We start from the raw sequence: 22,004 nt of genomic DNA, 5'->3' as shown, positions 1-22,004 counted from the left end.
CGTGTTAGCCAGGATGGTCTCGATCTCCCGACCTCGTGATCCGCCCGTCTCAGCCTCCCAAAGTGCTGGGATTACAGGCTTGAGCCACCGCGCCCGGCCAGCAATCATCACTACTCTCAAGTCATTTTCCATTTTTTATCATGTTGACACAAAATTCCTGTGAGGTTGAAAGAATTGTATTCTCCCTCATTGAAAGATGAGGAGACTGAGGGTTAAATATCCTAAATTACTTGCTCAATACCTAGTGGTATGCTGATTAAGGTTTTAAAATGAGCTTTTTCTTAGTGGAAGGTATTGAGGAAGCCCTGACTTACAGCAATTTGCTAATATCCATGGTGTAAATACTCCCACCATAGCAAATTTCAAGCAATCCACATGATATCCCTGAACATGAAGTAGGGAAGAGATGAACACAATTGCACAGTAACTCCAGTGTGAGCCAGCTCCAACACATCGCTATATGAAAAAGAAGATTTGTCGAAAGGAGGTAGCAACTGAAATTTGGAGTACTTGTTAAGTATTGAGTAATCTTCAAGGTGCTTTACCAATGTTATCTTATTTGATCATTGTAATAAACCTTTGAGGTAAATATTCATTATCCACACTTTACAGCAATGGAAAATAAGACTTGGGTTAGGTAACATGCCCAAGGTTACCTGCTAATACATAGGATGAACTTTGGCTAAATTAATGGCTAACCCTACTGCCTTCTCCTTTACTTTTCAACTCTCTGTTTACGTATTTGGGTTCTCCATTCTTGGCCTTCGCAAAAGTCTTATTTTTATCTGGACTGTGATTCTATGCTAGCTCCCTCAAGGCCCTGCCCCAAGGGGAGGGTCATACCAGCTTGACTCACCAAAGATTCTTATAGCTTCACTTTCTATGCTAGAGAACTTTAAGTGATCTTATGGTTTCCACAGAACAGAAGCCTAGTGGAGGCTGAAGTGAGAACGTTTCTAGTGGGCAAAATATGTTTGTGTGGTGGCTCTGGCTCTAGGGCATCCCTCTGCAAGCTGGTTCCATAGTCCGTGTCAATGTGAGCATAAGATGTGAAATAAGACATCATCAAATGCCCTCTTTCTCCCTAGAATATCAGAAACAATAACTCCTACCAGTTATTGAGTAGTATATTGCAGCACATGGTTTACATACTCATTAATTAAAAAAAAAAAAAAAAAAACCTGGAAGGTTTGTATTGTTATTCCTGTTTTAATCTTGGAAATAGGACTCAGACATTTAAATAACTTGCAAAAAGACTCTCAGCTGATAAGTGACAAAGCTAGGATACGAATCTGGGTCCGCCTAACTTCTAGGTACATCGTGTCTCTACCATACTTTGACGAAGCACAACAGTGAACTCTGCTCTCCCAGCTGCCTCTCTTGGGTTCCTTTTATGCCTTTTGTTCCTGTTGTTCCGTGTTCCCTTGCTTGGCTTGGTCTATTTGACGTCTGAATGTTGGGCAAGTGACACCTGGCATGTTGGGCAAGTGACACCTGACATGTGGGCAGACAGATAATTAAAAGACAAATTCCACCTTTCCCGTGTTCTCTTTAGTTAGACAAACAGCAACTAATGAAGCTTGCTGACGTCAAAGTTGCAGTCCTGTGGGAGGGTGTGGTGCTCACACACCCATTTCATAGATCAGCTAGGCAAACAGAACACTAAAGAAAGAACCAGACCCACTGAAAACAAATAGGTGGGAAGAAAAGCCTAACACTTCATCCCATTGCCTCATCATTCATATCTGTTCATATACATCACCTTTGAGAAAATGGTAATATTCTGTAACTTTATATCTAAAGGTACATTTCAGGGGTTAGTTTTTGTTTTTATTTAATCTCTGCACTTTGGGACGTCAAGATGAGAGGATCAGTAGATCCTGGCTAGGGCCTTGTAAATTAGATTGACAGAAGACAGATTAACAAGAGAAAAACAATTTATTAGCATGTGCATTGTGCTTACATACAGGAGTACCCATAGATGACTAACTTAAAGGATTGGTTCTAATTTGAGATTATCTAGCATCTTAGCAGAGGAACAATACATTTTTAGATAACTGACAAGACAAAGGAAAAGGACTTTGTATTTCTAGGGGCAACAGATTGTGGGAAGGCAAATATATGGAGAAAAAGTGAAGGGTTAAGGGCTAATTAGTAAAGTTTGTTATGTAGTTTCCTCTGGTGCCATCTCTAGGCTCATAAAAGTCTAAAGTTGTCTACGTTGATTAACTTTTGTTCCTCATAGTAGAGAGAGGAGGGGGGGACATATATGCAAATTTATGCACAGGTTTTAGGCAAATAAAGGATAGAGAGGTTTCCTTGTATTTGCATCTTCTCAACTGCCTTCAGCTCAAAATAATCCTTATGCCCAAATGGCATATTTTGGGGTGGTATATTCTGCTACCTTCCTACAATGGTAACTTCCGTTTTTCCCAATCAACATAAATAGTAAATAATTCAAGAAATCTATTTTTCCAGAATCTGCCTTAAGTCTCCTTGCACTGTTCCATTAATCTTTCCTGTGTTCAGTGATCTGTGGTTGCAGAGTTTACATAATGAATTAACTGAACCATGTTTGGAGGCCTTTAAAACCTGCCATACCTTTGTAGCCAAACTTCTTACTAGTCCTTTAAGCCCTGAGTAACAAATAGTTTGGATGGAAAAAAATAAAGGTTGATTAGGCAAAGATACTTATTAATTATTAAAAGGAAATTCAGAAAGTACAACAAAAATGGAAGGTAAGATTCTTGCCCCAGGAAAAGTGCATCAGTTAAATCACAAAGAAAACATGTGGGAGAAACACATGAATAAGCATCCATCTGGAACTTTAGGCCTGATGAAAAATATACAATTAAGAAAGAGTGAAGTTCATTCAGTGCACAGATATTGACCAGGAGATGATTTTATGCCAGCTCCTGCTCTAGACACTGAGGATAACACAACGCATTAGCTAATGTCCCTGCGCTCACAGGTCTTACGTTCCAGTGGGAGACAGAGGCAATACACAAATTATCAAATAACTATATAATGTAAGGTCAGGTACTATAGGCAAAATGAAGTAAGGTAAGGACATATAATTAGTTGTGGCAAAATAGCATCTATTTTATATAAGGAAGTCAAGAAAAGAGGGGACATTTTGATCAGAGACCTGAATGAAATACAAAGTACGGGGGAAGAAAGTTCTAAGGAGAGTCAAGGCAATACAATATGATTGGCCTTTCAAGGACCACACAAAGACATTGAGGACAGAAGGAAATGAGTTTTCCATTCTCCTAGTAGGAGCCCAGATTCTGTAGTCTTTTAGGGTGTGGTAGGAATTCTATCTGAAGGCCATCACACACCAGGAGCCACATATTTCAGAGCTCCCTAAAATATGGTTCCCTTATATTCCCCTTCCAATTCCTTCAAAAGACATTGCTTTGACACCCTCAGTCTGAGAACAAAACAGATATTTAAAACGTGGGTCACAGCCTACCATTAATGGAGTTAATTATAGGAACACCACCAGAGCATTTGGTTTTGAAGTGTGAATTATTATCCTCCCCCACTTTCTTATCTCTAAATGCCATACAGGGAGGGAGTGGAACAGAGGAAGAAACCAACCTTGGTAAGCTTTATTTCTGCTCACAGGGTTTTTACTTCTGAGTATCCAATTTGTATTTAGATATACCCTCACAGTTTATTTATTAGGGGATTTTTAGATTTAGCTTTTAGCAACAATCACTTGATGTATAACATTCCTATTTGAGAAATAAGAAAAGTAAATTTCAGAAAGGCTAGTTGCAACGTTCAGTGCCACCCAACAGGACTGGGTAAAGAGATTTCACTACATAGGATCCTGGTTCCCATCTCAGGAGCTCTAGACAACTCTCCAAGACACTGTCACAAGCCATGAGGATCTAAATATGCATCACTGAGAGAGAGGCTGACAATGAGGTTACTTTAGGAAATGTTGATAAAATGCAATCTCCCAGAAAATTCGAAAATTCACATTAAAAGAATGATAAAATCTTCCCTTTTTATAGTAGATATTTTGTAATATCCCTTTCACTACCCTAAAATGAAATTCACAGATAATATAACCTCCTGTTTGTTTGTAAAATGCAGATATGTTCCAGACCCAGACCATTATAAACAGGTTTTTCACCTACGTGAATGTCCTCAGGAACACATGACAAGTTGGGGACAACTTGGGAAAGTTGCAGAGGACGTGGAACAACTCTTCAAGCTGGAGTGTCTCACACATTCCAAGGCAAGGAACAACACAGATTCTTGCCCACTATGCCAGTAGTGCTCCCCTTCACTGTAACCCTCCAAAGTCCCAAAACTCTCCCCAGGTGGCATTACATTTCACTTCAAAGTTCTTTCCTTTTGAACATTAGCATATCTAATCTGCAGCAGAAAGTTGGGCCACTTGCCTTTAACCATGTGTTGTGGGTGGAATGGCTGTCCTCGAAAGGCTGTCTACATCTCAACTCCTACAACTTGCGAATGTGAGCTTATTTGGAAAAGTCTTTGCAGATGTAGTTAATAACCTTGAAATAAGATCTTCCTGGATTATCCACGTGGGCCCTAAATGCAGTGATAATGTCCTTATAAGAGACGGAAGAGAAGACACAGAGAAGAGGAGAAGGCCATGTGACTACAGAGACAGAGGTTGGTATTACACTGCCACAAGCCAAGGAATGCTAGGAGCCTCCAGAAGCTAGAAGACGTAAGAAAGAATTCTCCCCTAGAGCTTTCCCAAGGAACATAGCCCTGCTGGACCTTGATTTTAGACTCTGGCCTCCAGAATGATGAGATAATTGATTTCTGTTGTTTAAATCACCAAGTTTATGTTAATTTGTTACAGCAGTTCAGGGAAACCAAGAGTACCTCTTCTTTGGAGGTAGGTTTTCAAAAAAGCTTTACACAGTTGGATCCTGGATCTTGACATTAGATTCACATTCTGCATTCTCTACAAAGACATCCTGTACCACATTAACCGTAAGTAATAGATTACTTACTTTCTCCTATAAACTTATATAGCAGTGGGAAGCGCTAAAGAGTTCTGTCATCTCAGGTAGGGCACAGTGGCTCATACCTGTAGCCACAGCAATTTGGGAGGCTGAGGCAGGTGGATCAGTTGAGGTCAGGAGTTCGAGACGAGCCTGGCCAACATGGCAAAACCCCGTGTCTACTAAAAATACAAAAATTAGCCGGGCATGGTAGTGCGTGCCTATAATCCCAGCTACTCAGGAGGCTGAGGCAGGAGAATCACTTGAACCTGGGAGGTGAAGGTTGTAGTGAGCCGAGATCGTGCCACTGCACTCCGGCCTGGGCAGCAGAGCAAGACTCCATCTCAAAAAAAAAAAAACACACAAAAAAAACCAGTTCTGTCATTTTAGTTTACAGATGAGGAAACTGAGTATCAAAGTGACCTGCCCAAGGTCCAGCAGCTGGTTGGTGACTGAGCAGTGAACAGAACTAAGGTCTTTTGACTCCCACACATGGTTGTATCCACAGCACCAGGCTGCCTTCTCCTCTAAAAGATCACTACTGTTAACAGCAAAGACTTGGCACTTGGCATTGTTATCTCACATTCTATGCTCAGAACTCTCACTCTGTAACTTTACTGCAGGCCCACGAGGAGCAAGCATACGTCTTTTGTGTCTCCTTCACCAACACAGTGGCCTGAAGATGCTACCAGAAGGCTAATCACTTTGAGATTTTTCCTCTCTTCGGCCACACCCACCATTCCAGCCTCCGCTCCTACTACTTCCTCCTGCCCTCCGCTCTAACAACACCAGCCTTCTCATTATTTCTCAAATGTACTACATTTATCCTTTCCTCAAAGCCCTAAATGTGAATGGATTTATCAATGACTCTTCCAAGTGGAGGTTTCGAAAAGTACCCTGAAAAAATGTATGGCAGAAACCAGGCAATGAATACAGAGAGAGGGAAGAAGACAGCAATTGTCATAGCTAACATTTACAGAGTCCCATCTACCCAGGCATTACTCGTATTAACTCAGTGCATCCTCACATCTGCCTAGGATGTAAAAACATTATTTCTCCTATTTTACAGATAAGGAAACTGATGCAGAAAGGTTAAATAACATGCCAGAGTCAATAGTCAGGAATGAGAGACCCAGAATCAACCACATGTGGTTCAGATTGTTAGTGTATTTCACAATTTGCCCTCAGTAGGATCTGCTGCCATGATGAAAACAAACTATCTTATTTTATACTTTAAATACCTCTCATGCCTTAAGGTTTTATATTCATAATATGAGATTCTCAAATTTTGTGTAAAAATAAGTATTATTATCCCTGTTTTACAGATGAAGAAACAGAGGGGTTGAAATGGCTCGCCTATGGCCAGCTTCCTGTGTAGGGTAGAACTGGCATTCCCAAGTTAGTCCCTTATTACTGCCGGGATTTTGGTGGTCAAGCTATGACCATTGATAAGTCACTAAGGGGAAAACAGAGACCCTGCTGGGAGTGTTTGGAAAGGCTGCGCCTGAGGGCTGACATCATAAAACTCAACATGTGGCACTCAGGTTCTATAACCAGGAACACAGCATGCCACACAGTGTGTGAGGAGCCAAATAAAAACTTGAATACACTGTGACCCCTTTACAAAATCACCCAGACGATGTAAGACAGCTTCCCCGTCTTTAATTTAGCTTTCGAAGTCTGAGTGTCTCCTTTACTGAAGCCAGAACCACACAGGAGGGTGGAAAATTAATGATGATGATGATGATGACAATGATGATAATGACCATGATGATACCGATAATGTTAAGAATCTCATTTGAAAAAACCTTTCACAGTTAGTTGACACAAAAGTCTCTGGCTTTTGGAATAGGCAGCTGCAAAATTAAGTTACAAGAAATTAATCCAGAATTAGTGCCACTGAATTTATTCATCAATTTGACCACCAAAAGGTACTTGTCTAAATTTAAAAAAAGAATTATTTAAAAAAAATTCACAATGTGAGAGGTAATTTTTTGTCTATATTTTTAAAAATATGATGAAACATATTAAAAGCAATGCTATGTTTTAAATCATCTCTATAAAAATGAAAATTTCTATGTTTCTGCTTTAAAAATTGATTTTATGAAGAATTAAAAAACATAATTTAGTTTGTATTGTCTGCCTTTCTGAGAAAAATCTATTTGTAACTCTGTGTGCTACTTGCTGAACAACTAACTGGGACATTTCACTTTTTTCACATTGGGAAAAAAAGCTGGCTTTTATGTTTTTAATATTTAATCTACATTTTGATGCAGTTCACTTTGCTTTTATATACTATACTGCTAGGCACATTATCACTATTTTGTTCTCCTGTTATATATTAGAAATTCTGCCTTCTTGAAACTCTTGGGAAATGCTAATGGCTAAAATAATACAAATTTTTTGGTTAAACATTTTAGCAGATGTCTTTAAAAATGCATCATACATTTCCTGCTCTTTTATACAAATATTCTGAATCTGTTTAATCCACTCTTATGAATAACTGTAATACATTGATGCTCTCAAGGGTTGGTGGGAGAGGTATTGAAGTTTATTGATCACGAAGAGGATAAATATGCTGACATTAATTTCTTCTCCGACATACCAGGCATAGTCTTATATCGTGACCTTTACACTGGCTCTCCTCTCTATTTGCGAACCTCTATTTGCGAGGCTCTTACATCAGCTGTCCACGTGACTCACTCCCTGATGTCCTTCAAACCTTCACAGCCTGCCTCCTCCCCACTACCACACACATACACACACACATGCACACACACAAACACATGCGTGCACGTGCACACACACACACACACATCCACTCCCTAACATTCCAACTCCTCTTATGCTGCTCTACTCGACATTTTATTTTTATATCATTTATTACCTTTTAGCATACTAATTTGCTTACGCGTTATTGTTTATTGTGTATTTACCTTACTTTCTGCCATAAGCTTCACGAGGGGAGGACATCTAGGTTGGCTGTGTTCACCAATGTATTCCCAGTACTTAGATCAGAGCCTGAAAAATAGGAAGAGCTTAAAAAATACTTATTGGATTGAATGAATAAATGACAGCTTCCCTACTACATATAAGAGTAAGCTTTTCTGGTTAAATAGCAGGTATAAACTTTTATTTTAGGATCATAGAATTGGGTCTATATCATGTAAGTAATGAAGAACTAAAGAAGGTTATTAAACTTGATGAGGGCTATGAATTGTAAGGATTAATCTATAATCTATAGGCAGTATAGGGAATAAGTTTGAAGGGGGTCACGGAGGGGTCATTAGCTTTGATATTACCTGCAAATACCCCCAGATTAATCTTCCTTAAACACGGATATAAGAAAGTGGTATTGATTTAAAATGTGAAGGAAAAGATGAGAGTAGAGAGTAGGTGAGATAAGAACCTTGGAAAATGCCTGCCTTTAAGGGGCTGGAGGACTAGGAGTCAGCAAAACAGTGTTGAGAAAGAACTAAAATGTGGGATAAAAAACAAGTTTATAGATTCTAAGGGTGGAAAGTGTTTTCAAGAAGGAAGGTGCGGCCAACACATGGAATTCAAACTCTTCAGGAATGTCGAGGAGTGTTATTTACAGGTTTGTAGGAGACAGTGACAAAGCTGGAAAGAAGGTGATCTAACATCCTGACTTCAAGGAAAGAATGATGATAGAACAAGGTAGATGTCACTGCAGCAATAATCTGGAAATAACACTTAAGAATAACAAAAATAAGAACTTATTTTCTAGATTCAGAGGTTTAGGGGAAAAGAATAAAGAATGCTTGAGAGCATTGTAAGATAGAAGAAACAAGGTTTTAAATGATACAGATAAATAGAAGGGAGAGGAGCAATAGAGACAGATCAGGTCAAAGTGTAAAGAAATTTCTTGACAGTAGTATGACAGTGGCAGAGATTACAGTGCAAATGGGTGGTATTCACCCAGTAAATTATCTTTTAGTCGAATCAACCTAACCTAACCTTACTGTACGACATCAGTTAATATAGGCCAGCAGAGAACATTTAGTACACAAATTAACAGCATCTGTTTATCTTTCTATTATCAGGTTAACTAAATATTACAAATAATCTTTGACCATTGCATTGTTTCCCAAATTTGAGTCATCCACATGCTGCCATCACAATTTTTACTGTAGTTAATGTTTTTGAATGGTTTCCCCAATAAGCAGACCCTGGAAGAGGATTTAGGTGCAAGTAGTTTATTTGGGAAGTGATCCAAGGAAAGTCCAGAGAAAAGTGAGGCAATAAGATAGGGTAAAGAAGGAAGCAAACTCAGGACAGTTCAATGAACAAGTTATTGATGTGGGCAACTGGATTTCATTCCTACTAGAGACTTTTGGGAAATAGTGTAGGCTGCACCTCAGGATTGTCCCACCTGAGGAGAAAAAGAGTTGGGATATTTATCTGCCAATTTGATCTATTATTAGTTGTGGGCTTTACCAACTATCTCCAGTCAAAAAGGTCTGCCACTCATGGCATTGATGAAAAACAATCTTTAAAGTACACCAAAAAAAAAAGACCCCGTGAGTCTAGAATTCTATACTCAACAAAAAAGATCTTTTAAAATTAGGAAGAAATAAAGACTTTCCCACACAAAAAAGCTGAAAAAACTTGTCACTAAAAAAAAAAATACAAAAAATATTAACGGAATTGCTTCAGACAAAAGAAAAATGACTCCAGATGAAAATCTGCACTGAAACAATGAAATGAGGAGCATCAGAAATGGTAAACATGTGAATAAATATACATTTTTTTCTCATTCTTAATCTCTTAAAAAGAAACTTCTTAAAACAAAGTAATAATAATACATAGCTTATACTATATGTAGAGGTAAATTGTATCTAACAATTATAAATAATTATCTTATAAATGTGTAATAATGCACAGTCTATAACCTATGTAGATAATATTTACTGTATGTATTACAAATTATATAACAAGAAGGTATATTATAAATTTTATAATCAAAATGTATAGCTTAAAATATGTGTAGAGGTAAGTTATATGACAAAAATAGCACGAAAAGCATGGCAGGGAAATGGAAGTATACTCTCACAAGATTCTTATGCTACACTTGAATAGTGTAATATTGTTTGAAGGTATATTGTAATTATCTAAAAATGTTTGTTGTCAATCCTAAGCCAATAACTAAAACAAGTAGACTTAATAAGCCAAAAGTGGAAATAAAATGGAGTGCTTAAAAAAGGATATTAAATTAATCCAACCTAAGGTTAAAAAAAAGAGATAACTAAATGGAACAAAAAACAGATAGGACAAATAAAAAATTAATAGCCCTCTGACAAATATAAACCCCTCAGTATCAATAATTATATTAAATAAAATGGTCCAACTCCAAATAAGAAATGGAGAAAATCAAGTTTGATTTTTAAAAATCAAGATATAACTACACGCTGTCTGAAAGAAGCATTAAATATAAAGACACAGGTGCCCAGCATGGTGGCTCGTACCTGTAATCTCAGCACTTTGGGAGGCTGAGGTGGGCAGATCGCTTGAGCTCAGGAGTTTGAACCCACCCTGGACGACATGGTGAAACCCCATCTCTACAAAAAAAATACAAAAATTAAAATACAAAAATTAGCCAGGCACGGTGGCAGGTGCCTGTAGTCCCAGCTACGGGGGAGGCTAAGGCAAGAGAATCACTTGAGCCTGGGAGGCAGAGGTTACAGTGAGCTGAGATCCCTTCATTGCACTCCAGCCTAGGTGACAGGAATGAAACCCTGTCTCAAAAAAATAGAAATAAAAATAAAGACACCGGCTACATGAAAATGGAAAACAATATTTCATGTACACATTAATCAAAAGAAATCTAAATAAACTATATTAATATCAAAAAATGTTTCAGTGCCAAAAGTATCACTATGTATAAAGTTCATTTCATAAAAATGAAGTCTTCAGTTTATTGAGAAGACATAACAATCTCAAATATGTATGTACCTAGTAACACATAAAACAACAGTAAGGAGAAATAAATAAATTGATGATTATTGTTGGAGATTTCAGTAACTGAAAGGGCAGATAGAAAGATACCAGTAAAGATATAGAAGACTTAAATAACACTATCAACAAAGTTGACCAACTGACTTTACATCCAAGAATGCAGAATACACATTCTTTTCACATACACGTGGAATGTTTACCAAGAGAGACTACCTACGGGTCATAAAATAAATCTCCACAAATTTAAAAGGATTGAAATTATACAAAGTATGTTTGTATTCATCCATTCTTGCATTGCTATAAAGAAATGTCTGAGGCTGGTAATTTATAAAGAAAAGAGGTTTAATTGACTCGCTGTTCCACAGGCTGTACAGGAAGTATGGCAGCATCTGCTCAGCTTCAGTCAGCCATGGTGGAAGGCAAAGGGGAAGCTGGCACTTCACACAGCTGGAGCAGAAGAAAGTGTCAGGGAGAGGAGATGCTACACACTTTTAAACAACCAGATCTCGTGATAACCCACTCTTGCCAACACCAAAGAAGATGGTGTGAAACCATGAGAAACTGCCCCGGTGATTCAGTCACCTCCCACCAGGCCCCACCTCCAACATGAGATTTCGATGGTGATACAGATCCAAACCACATTATTGTTCTTTAACCATTATAACATTAAATTAGAAATTAATGACAGAATAATACCTTCAAATTTCCCAAATATTTCAAAATTAAACAACACACTTCTAAATAATCAAATAATGGGCTGCAGAGTAAGTCACAGTGGATATTAGCATACATTTTTAAATGAATCTAAAAGAAAACACAAAATATCAACAATTGTGAGATACACCTAAACTAAAAAATTTAGCATTGAAGGCCTATATTAGAAAAGAAGATCTTGAATTAATTATCCAAGCTTTCACTTAAGAGACAAGATAAAAAAGAGCAAATAACCTCCCCTCAAAAATGCAGAAAAAGAAAATAATGAAGATAAGACTAAAATCAATGAAATAAAAAACAGAACAGTAGAGAAAATCAATGAGACAAAAAGATAGCTCTTTGGGAAGTTTAATAAAATTGATAAATTTTAAGCTTCAGTGATCAGGAATAAAAAAGAAGATATAAATTATTAATATTAAGAAAGTGAGAGGGGGACAGGCACAGTGTCTCATGCCTGTAATCTTAGCACTTTGGGAGGCCGAGACTGGCAGATTGCTTGAGCTCAGGAGTTTGAGACCAGCCTGGGCAACATGGTGAAACCCCATCTCTAAAAAAAAAAAAAAAAAAAAAATTAGCCAGGGCATAGCGGCATGTGTCAGTGGTTCCAGCTCTGAAGGAGGCTGAGGTGGGAAAATCATTTGAGCTAGGGAGCCAAAGATTGCAGTGAGCACTCTAGCCTGGGTAACTGAGTGAGACCCTATCTCAAAAAAAGAGAAATTGAGAGGGAACATAACTACAGATCCTACAGTTTTTAAAAGGATAACAAAGGAAATCTTACATGCAACTTTTATGGCAACGAATTTCACAGTTTTGATTAAATGGGCAGATTCCCTGGAAGATACAAACTACCAAAGCTCACTCAAGAGGAAATAGATAACCTAAATAGCCCTTTATTAAAGAAATTATAAATGTTTTCACAACAATGATGAGTATTTGAGGTAATGAATATGTTAATACCTTGATTTAATTATTTCACATTATATTATTAAACCATAACATCACTTTGTACATCATAAATACATACAACTATAATTTGTCAATTTGCAAAAAAAGGAATTGTATTTGCAGTTAAAAACTTTTCTAAAACAAATCTTCTGGTTTAAATGGCTTTATTTGTGAACTCTACCAAGTACTTAAGGAAGAAATTATACTAATTCTACACAAACTCTTTCAATAAATAAAAGGCAGGAAACACTTCCCAACTTATTCTATGTGGCCAGCAATTTTCTGATAACAAAATAAGATACAGATATTATATATATACATATATATGTAAGTTTGTATATGTATACATGTATATATGTAGTTTACATATGTATAAACTACAGACTAACATGTCTCATAAACAAGATGTAAAAATCCTTAACAGGTTTTACCATATCAAATCCAACAATATAGAAAAAGAATAATACACTATCACCAAATGGAATTTATTCCAGGAATGTAAGGTTAGCTTAATATTGAAAAGCAATGAATGTGATGTATCACATTAACAGACTGATAAAGAAAAACTAGTTGGAGTGGCCTGAGGCCATGCCCAGACCACAGGTCCACATGTATATTATTCTCCTGGTGCACAATGCTGAACCTTGATTGGATGAACATTTGAAGTCTGCTTTGCAACAGGACTTTGAAGGCATCATAGAGTGCTCTATTTTTGATGATGCCAGTAAGAACAAGTCTGGGACTACTGAGAAATGGAGAGTCAAGTTAGGTTCCAGTATCCTTGTGGTCACTGGAAGGTATGATTCTCCTTCTCCCTGAGGAATTCAGTATTCTAAAAAGGAAGCAATTGCACAGAGTTTGGGGTCTTGACTTTGCTTTTTGGATCTGGTCCTTTAAGTTACCGCAATTTTTTACTTTATTTTTTTCTTTTATTTATTTACTTTTATTTTATTTATTTGACACAGAGTCTGGTTCTGTTGCCCAGGCTAGAGTGCAGTGGCATGATCTCAGCTCATTGCAGCCTCTACTTCTGATGATCAAGCCATCCTTCCACCTCAGCCGGAACTACAGGTGCACACCACTGCACCTGGCTATTGTTTTTTAAGTTTTTGTAGAGACGATTTTACACCACGTTGCCCAGGCTGGTCTTAAACTCCTAAGTGCAAGCAATCCACCCACCTTGGCCTCCCATGGCGTGAGCCACTGCTTGTCCATTGGCAAAATTTTAGAATCAACTTATCAAGCCTGCTTGGATTTTTATTGGGACTGCATTGAATCTATAAATCCATTTGAGAATCTTAATATTTAAACTTCTAATCCCTAAACATGGTATATCTCTCTGTGTATTTAGATCTTAAATATATCTCTGGAATGTTCTGTAGTTGTTAGGGTATAGATCTTCAACATAAATTTAAACAAAATTTATTCATAAGTATTTCATGGATTTTGGTGTTATTGAAAAGTGGTATTAAAAATTAATTTCTCAATTTTGGTGTTACTTAAAAAAGAAAAACTGCATAATCATACCAAGAGATGCAGAAAAACATTTAATAAATTCAACACCATGACAAAAACTGTTGGCAAACTAGAAATAGAGCCTACCGCCAATATTTTACATTATGGTGAAAGTTTGAATGTTTTCCACCAAAGATCAAGAATAAGGTAAGGATGTCCACTCTCACCACCTTTACTCAACATTATACTGAAGATTCTAGACAGTGCCATCAAGCTAGAAAAAGCAATACAAGTTATGAGTTGACTCATAATGTCAAAGTTACTAATCTTTCTGAGCCTTAGTTTCCTCAGTATAAAATAGGATAACAACAGTACTTACCTAATAAAATTGTTGTGAGGATTAAGAGATGATAGTTGTGACACCAAGCCCATATTAACAGTTGATAAATGTTAGCTATTAGTGTTATTAATGACTCATGCAGATATATGCTGCTCCATATTAATTATTTCCAATAACATTAACTGAATTCCTACTACATTCCAGGCCTTGAACTAGATGCTGCAGGTGCAGGCATGAACAAAATAGATATGGTTACAGCATTTATCAAGATTGTAAGCTATCAAGCAAAAAGTACACAATTCAAACATTAATTGCAAGGCAAAAATAGACACATGAGATTACATCTAACTAAAAACAAGAATTGTTTTCTTGCACAGCCAGTGAAATATTCAACAGAGTGAACAGACAATCTGCAGAATAAGAGGAAATATTTGCAACCCTAGATCTGATAAAGGGTTACTATCCAAAATATATAATGAACTCAAACAAATCAATACTAAGAAAAGAAATAACCTGATTAAAAGAAGACATACAAATGGATCTTGCCATGTGACACACCTGCTCCCCCTTTACATGACCTTCTGCTCCCCCTTTATATGACTTTCTCCCCTTTTACATGGGGCCCTCTCCCCATTTACATGGTCTTCTCACCCTTTAAAGGGGCCTACTCCCCCTTTACATGGCCTTCTGCCATGAGTAAAAGTTGTGTGGGTCTCACCAAAAGCTGAGCAGATGCTGGTCCCATGCTTGTACAACCTGTGGAACCATAAACCAAATAAACTTCTTTTCTTTATAAATTACCCAGCCTCAGGTATTTTCTTTATAGCAACACATAAAATTGGTACTAAGGAGTAGAGTATCGCTATAAAGATATCTGAAAATGTGGGAGTAGCTTTGGAACTGGGTAATGGGCATAGGTTGAAAGAGTTTGGAGGGTTCAGAAGAAAACGGGAAAGTTTGGAACTTCTCAGAGACTTGTTAAATGATTGTGACCAAAATGCTGACAGAAACATGGACAGTGAAGCCCAGGCTGAGGACATCACAGACGGAAATTAGGAACTTATTGGAGACTAAAGCAAAAGTCACCCTTGTTACACCTAAGCAAAGAATTTGGCTGCATTGTAAATCCCTAGGGATCTGTGGAAGGCTGAGCTTAAGATTGATGCCCTGAAGTATCTGGTGAAAGAAATTTCTAAATAGCAAAGTGTTCAAGAGTTGGCATGGCTGCATCTATGAGCAGATGTGGGAGTAAAAGAATGACTTAAAGTTGGAACTTATTATTAAAAAGGAAGCTTAGTGTAAAAGTTTGCAAAAAAATTGCAACCTGGACATGTGGTAGAAAAGGAAAGATTTTTCAGGAGAGAAATTCAAGAGCACTGTACAGCAATCACTTACTAGACAGATTTGCATGACTAAACAGGAGCCAAGTGCTAATAGTCAAGACAATGGGAAAAAGGCATTTTAGAAATCTTCAGGGTAGCCCTTCCCATCACAGGCCCAGAGGCCTAGGAGTAAAGAATGATTACAGAGGCCAGGCCTCAGGCTTGCTGCCCTGCTCAGCCTCAGAACATTGCTCCCTATATTCTAGCTGTTCCAGCTACAACCATTAAAGAGCCCAAGGTAAAACTCAGGCTGCTGCTCAGGAGGACACAAGCTGTTAGTCTTGGTGGTCCCTGTGGTATTCATCCTGCAGGTACACAGAATAAAAAAGTGAAGGGGGCATGACAGCTTCTATTTAGATTTCAGAGGATGTATGGGAAAGTCTGGGTGTCCTCTGTGGTGGGCAGAGAAGACTACCACAGGGAAGAATCCCCACAGAGAGACTCTACTAGGACAGTGCTGGGGGGAACTGTGGAGTTGCAGCCCACACACAGAGTGCCCACTAGGGCACTGCCCAGTGGAGTTGTGGGAATGGGGCCACAATCCTCCAGACCCCAGATTGGTTGAGCCACTGGCAGCATTCACCCTGAGCCTGGAAAAGCTGAAGGCATTGAACTTCAACAGTGAGAACAGTCATGAGGGCTGCATCCTGCAAAGCCACAAGGCCTTGAGAGCACCCAGCTTGCACCAGTGTGCCCAGGATGTGGGATATGGAGTCAAGGATTCTTCTAGAGCTTTAAGATTTAATGTCTGCCCTGCTGGGTTTCAGACTTGTGTGGGATCTGTTGCCCCTTTCTTTTGGCCAATTTCTTCCTTTTGGAACGGGAATGTTTACCCATTGCCTGTGCCACCATTGTATCTTGAATGTAAATAACTTATATTGATCTTACAGGCTCATAAGTCAAAGAAACTTGCCTTGAGTCGCAGATGAAACTTTGGACTTTAGACTTTGAATTGATGCTGGAATCAGTTAAGAATTTTGGAGACTGTTGGGAAGGGAGAATTGTGTTCTGCAATGCGAGAAGGACATAAGATTTGGGGGAGGGGGCAGAGGTAAATGGTATAGTTTGGATGTTTGTCCCCTCCAAGTTTCATGTGAAATGTGACTTCCAGTGTTGGAGGTGGGGCCTAGTGGGAGGTGTTTGGGTCATGGATCCCACTTGAATGCCTTGGTGTTGTGAGTGCAGTGATGAGTTCACACAAGATCTGGTTATTTAAAGGAGCCTGGCACCTCCTCTTCTCTCTCTTGCTCTTGCTCTCACCATGCGACATGCCTGTTCCCTCTTCATCTCCTGCCATGAGTAAAAGCTTCCTGGGTCTCACCAGAAGCCAAGTAGTTGCTGGCTGCCATGAACCAATAGCCTGTGGAACCACAAACCAAATAAACTCCTTTTCTTTATAAATTAAATAAAAAATAAGACATACTGATGGCCAACAGGTATATGGAAAACATGCTCAAAATTACTAATCATTAGGGAAATGAACATTAAAACCATAAGGAGATATCTTGTTAGATATCTATTATCTAGATATCTGTTAGAATGACTATTGTTAGAATGACTATTATCAAAAAGTCAAAGAAGCCAGGCATGGTGGCTCAGGCCTGTAATTATAGCACTTTGGGAGGCAGAGATGGGCAGATCATTTGAGCCCAAGAGTTCAAGACCAACCTAGGCAACATGGTGAAACCCCATCTGTACAAAAAATATAAAAATTAACCAAGCGTGGTGGTGCACACCTGCAATCCCAGCTACTCAGAAGGCTGATGTGGGAGGATTGCTTGAGCTAGGGAGGTCAAGGCCAAAGCAAGCTATGAGCATGCCACTGCACTTCAGCTAGGGCAACAGAGGAAGACACTGTCTTAAAAAAAGAGGCAGAAGATCGAGACCATCCTGGCTAACATGGTGAAACCCTGTCTCTACTAAAAAAATACAAAAAAATTAGCCGGGCATGGTGGCAGGCACCTGTAGTCCCAGCTACTCGGGAGGCTGAGGCAGGAGAATGGCGTGAACCCAGGAGGCATAGCTTGCAGCGAGCCGAGATTGCGGCACTGCACTCCAGCCTGGGTGATAAAGCGAGACTCTGTCTCAAAAAAAAAAAAAAAAAAAGAGACAGAAGATAATAAATGTTGTCAAGGATATGGAGAAAAGGGAATCCTTGCACACTGTTAGTGGGAATGAAAATTGGTACAGGCATTATGGAAAACAGTATAGACGTTCATCAAAAATTAAAAGTAGAACTACCATGTGATCCAGCAATCCCACTACTGGGTATATATAATAGGAAATGAAATCAGTATGTCATAGAGATATCTGCATTTCCAAGTTCATTGCAGCAGTATTTTCAATAGCCAAGACAAGATATGGAATAAATTTAAATATCATCAATGAATGAATGAAGAAAATGTGGTATACATATATATTAATACACACACACACACACACACACACACTGGAATGCTGGAGGACATTATGCTAAGTGAAACAAACCAGGCACAGAAACACAAATACTATACAATCTCACTTATATGAGGAATCTAAAAAAGTTTAACTCATGAAAATATACAGTAGAATAGAGGTTACCAGGGGTTGGGGCAGGGGATGGTGAAGGCTGGGGAGATATTGGTCAGAGGGTACAAAATTTCAGTTACACAAGAGGAGTAAGTTCAAGAGATCTATTGTACAATGTAGTGACTATAGTTACGAACAATTCATTGTATTCTCAACTATTGCCAAGAGAGTACATTTTAAGTGTTCTCACCACAAAGACAAGATATGTGAGGTAATGTGTATATAAATTAGCTTGAGTTTGCCATTCCACAATGTACACATATATTTTTAAAAGTATACAATTAATACATATGATTTTAATTTGTCAATTTAAATAAAGGTTTTTAAGAAATTAATTATAACCAAGCTTTATCCAAATAATAAAATGGGAAATAAAAACAAGCAGAGACGGAAAAACCAGCAATTTTTTAAAAGTCTGTTCCTGTACTGCTGAGATTTTCTGCAAGTGTGAGAAATTCTGAGAGAGGCCTTAAAACTAACATTTTATGAACATTATACATATATACACAGAAAGTTGATATGTTACCATAAAACTTCATAGACATTGCTGCCCTCTAATATCCGTTGTCTGATACCCATTGTCTTGTTCTGTTCAGGCTGCTATTACAAATAATCATGGACAGGGTGACTTATAAACAACAGAGATTTATTTCTTACAATACCATTCTACTGTCTATTTTTATAACAGGCCAGAATGTCCAAGATCAGTTTGCTAGCACAGCTGGGTTCTGGTGAGAGTCTGCTTCCTTCATGGGCAGAAATATTTCACTGAAACCTCACACTGCAGAAGGGACCATTACATAGCTAGCTCTCCAGGGTCTCTTGTATAAGGGCACTAATCCCATCCATAAGCACTCCATCCATATGACCTAACCACCTTCCAAATGCCCCACATCCTATACCACCACCTTGGGGGTTAGAATTCCAGCACATGAATATGAGGCGGGAACAAACATTCAGACCACAGCATCTATTCCCCTGGTATTTTTGTTTGTTTATTTTTTAGTAACAGAACCTTCATATTATTTGGAGCTAACTCTCTTTTGACTTTTATTTTATGTAGAAGAGTAACTAGTTTTTAACTTTTTTTGATTACAGCGATTTGAGGTCTCATTTGTGTGCAGATAAACTGATACATACTGTAGTACATGCTGTGATGATGCACACTCCAACATACCCCTTCAGGACTGATAAACTTATTTACTCCACCAGCCTCTGGGAGCATTGCCCACAGACAGCCCTCAGCTTGCAGCTCTCTTACATGCCTGCCTTCTGCTGAAGAGAGTTGCCTCATGCCAGCTCATGCCCTATTTCTAAAATAGTCTACACCCAATCACTGATTGACAGGGGATAGTAACATCTCGTCCCCTTGTTCCAGCTTGGTACAACTCTGAAGGGCCATTTCAGTTTCAGAGCTATTTTTGGGCTTAGTTCAGGCTTTTGATGAAACTGCATTACAGTCCAACTTCTTCTGCTTAATCTTACTTCCTTTTTTTTCCTTCCACTATTGTTGATCCAAAAAAGCATTCCCTAATAAACTTCCTGCACACTAATATCTTCCTCAGACCTCAGGGAAAGCAACCTGCAACATAGACATACAGACCTTTTCACCCACAAAAAACAATAGGTGGAACTAGGATTGAAATGGTGTCAAATGAACCAATTTCGTAAGCATTTTTGTTTAAAAAAATAAATTTCAGACAGAAATTTTTCTCTGAAACTAACAAAACAACCATGTATGCTAAGCAAATATATATTTACTATATATTGGGCACTGTAGTGATTTTCAACCAAAGTTTGTACCATCCTTATGAAACCTTTGGAAATGTGTAAGGGTATTTGAGGGGTGGGAACTGGTCACCATGACTGGCAGGTATTACTGGTGTTTAGTGTTGCAGTCCAGAGATGGTAAATATCCAGGAACGGTCAATAGAGTCCCAAGAGTGAAGGACGTTTCTTCGCTGAAGAGGATACAAAGAGGTGTAAGACATAGTCTCCTCTTTCTGTTCTTACTTAGCTTATTTTCTAATCATGGGAAAAGAAAAAAAAATACTAGATATGATAAATATATCGAGATCATGCAACAGCATCTACTGATAGCCAAATGGTTTGTATAGACAGTAAATACTTGCCAGAGTGAAATGATTGCAATGAATCAGTGCAGGGGAAGAGCTGCAAGATTCTAAAAATTAACAGAAGAACGAATTTTTAGGACTTTCGTTCCGAGAATTTTGTGTCTCCTTTTAACAAATTATATATAACTGCTAGTAGTGGTGAAGGCAAGATTTAAGCTCAGGGCTATCTAATTCCAAAGCCCATCCATGCTCTTTCTACTCCTCTCTACTGCCTTTATTTATGATATTTTACTATCTAAAACTCCCACATTCACTTACCAGTAAACCTGCCTGCCTCCCCATGCTAAATTGAAAAGTAATTCATATCTGGAGCAGACCCTATTCATTTATGTTGGCCATGCAGGGGATGGCAGAGGCTAACTCTCCCTAGAACACATTAGCAGGAAATGTCCAGCTGTCAACCTGGACGCTGACACTCTCCAAATGCTGTCTCTATAATCTCTGGAGCCCTTGATCTCACAGATATCACAGTGCTGGGAGGATGGTCACTTGGGAAGCAGGCATGTTCTTCCTCACAGCTAGAAATCAAAGTTATTGTGGTTCCTCTAGATTCCAACTCCCCGCATTGTTATCCCCTGAAATTTAAGATAAATGAGTCAGACACAGTGGCTCATGTCTGTAATTCCATTGAAACCAGTCCCTGATTCCTTTCACAGGATGTGCAACAGGAGTGTGGCTTGCCTGTTCATTTACCCTGCTGCTCAAACCTCTTGCAAGAGGCGGAGCATGCAGATCAGCAGGTGTATAGCCGGAAGAGCGGAAGAGCGCTTTGGGCTCCAGCCCCACAGTAGAGTCTAGAGGTGGTTGCCTGCAACCCCAGTGTTACAAAGCTCTTTCAGCTTTGCCTTCCACAGATGGCTTGAGTGTTAATCAGCTCAATGGACCCTCTGCCTTTCTGCAAGGGCAGAGGGCCAGAGTGACAGCTTTCTGTTCCCGGGCTTTTGTCCAGCCTTCTGGAAAAATAGGGTCATGCACGAACTCGAAGGATGAATGCGAAGTTTTATTGAGTGGTGGAGGTGGAGATGGGGGTGACTTTCAGCAGGATAAATGGGGAGCCAGAAGCAGGGATAGAGTGGGAAAATGATCCTCCCCTGGGGTCGGGCCGCCTGGCGACCAGTCTCCTTTCAGACTGCCCCCAGCCTAATTCCTTTTGGTGTTCAGATGTTCCTCCTCTTGTCCCTTTTTCTGCCGCGTCATTCCTCCATCCATCTGCTGGTCTGCTGGCTTGCTGGTCAGCTTCTGGAGCCTGAGGTTTATATGGATGCACGTTAGGGGGCATGGTGGGTCAAAAAGCAACTTTTTGGGTACGAAGCAGGAATATCTATTCTCATTTAGAACCTTGGGTATCCAGGCTTGAGGGGGGGGCCTTTGCCAGGGAACCACCCTCTTCTGCCCAGTATTTCCCTCTCTCCTGTCTGTATCACCATCACTTTGGGAGATGGAAGCAGGAGGATTGCTTAAGGCCAAGAGTTCAAGACCAGCCAGGGCAATG

The 22,004-nt window shown here is 38.9% G+C and overlaps 1 protein-coding gene across 20 annotated transcripts in view; it reads right to left on the bottom strand.

Annotated features, from left to right (window-relative positions):
* Positions 1–7,600: 7,600 nt before the first annotated feature.
* Positions 7,601–22,004, bottom strand: part of LOC114677402 (uncharacterized) — a 94,734-nt gene continuing 80,330 nt past the window's right edge. For 19 of the 20 annotated variants that reach the window (XR_013416350.1, XR_013416344.1, XR_013416348.1 and 16 more), the window contains one exon: positions 18,470–21,758. The gene's annotated coding sequence lies outside the window, so the exon portion shown is untranslated. Of the gene's footprint in view, positions 8,019–18,469; positions 21,759–22,004 lie in introns of those variants that run through there. The other variant, XR_013416347.1, reaches the window with a different exon arrangement.

The sequence above is a fragment of the Macaca mulatta genome, chromosome 4 (genome assembly GCF_049350105.2).
Source record: "Macaca mulatta isolate MMU2019108-1 chromosome 4, T2T-MMU8v2.0, whole genome shotgun sequence".
Lineage (NCBI taxonomy): Eukaryota > Metazoa > Chordata > Mammalia > Primates > Cercopithecidae > Macaca > Macaca mulatta.
This window is presented reverse-complemented; position numbering and strand designations above follow the sequence as displayed.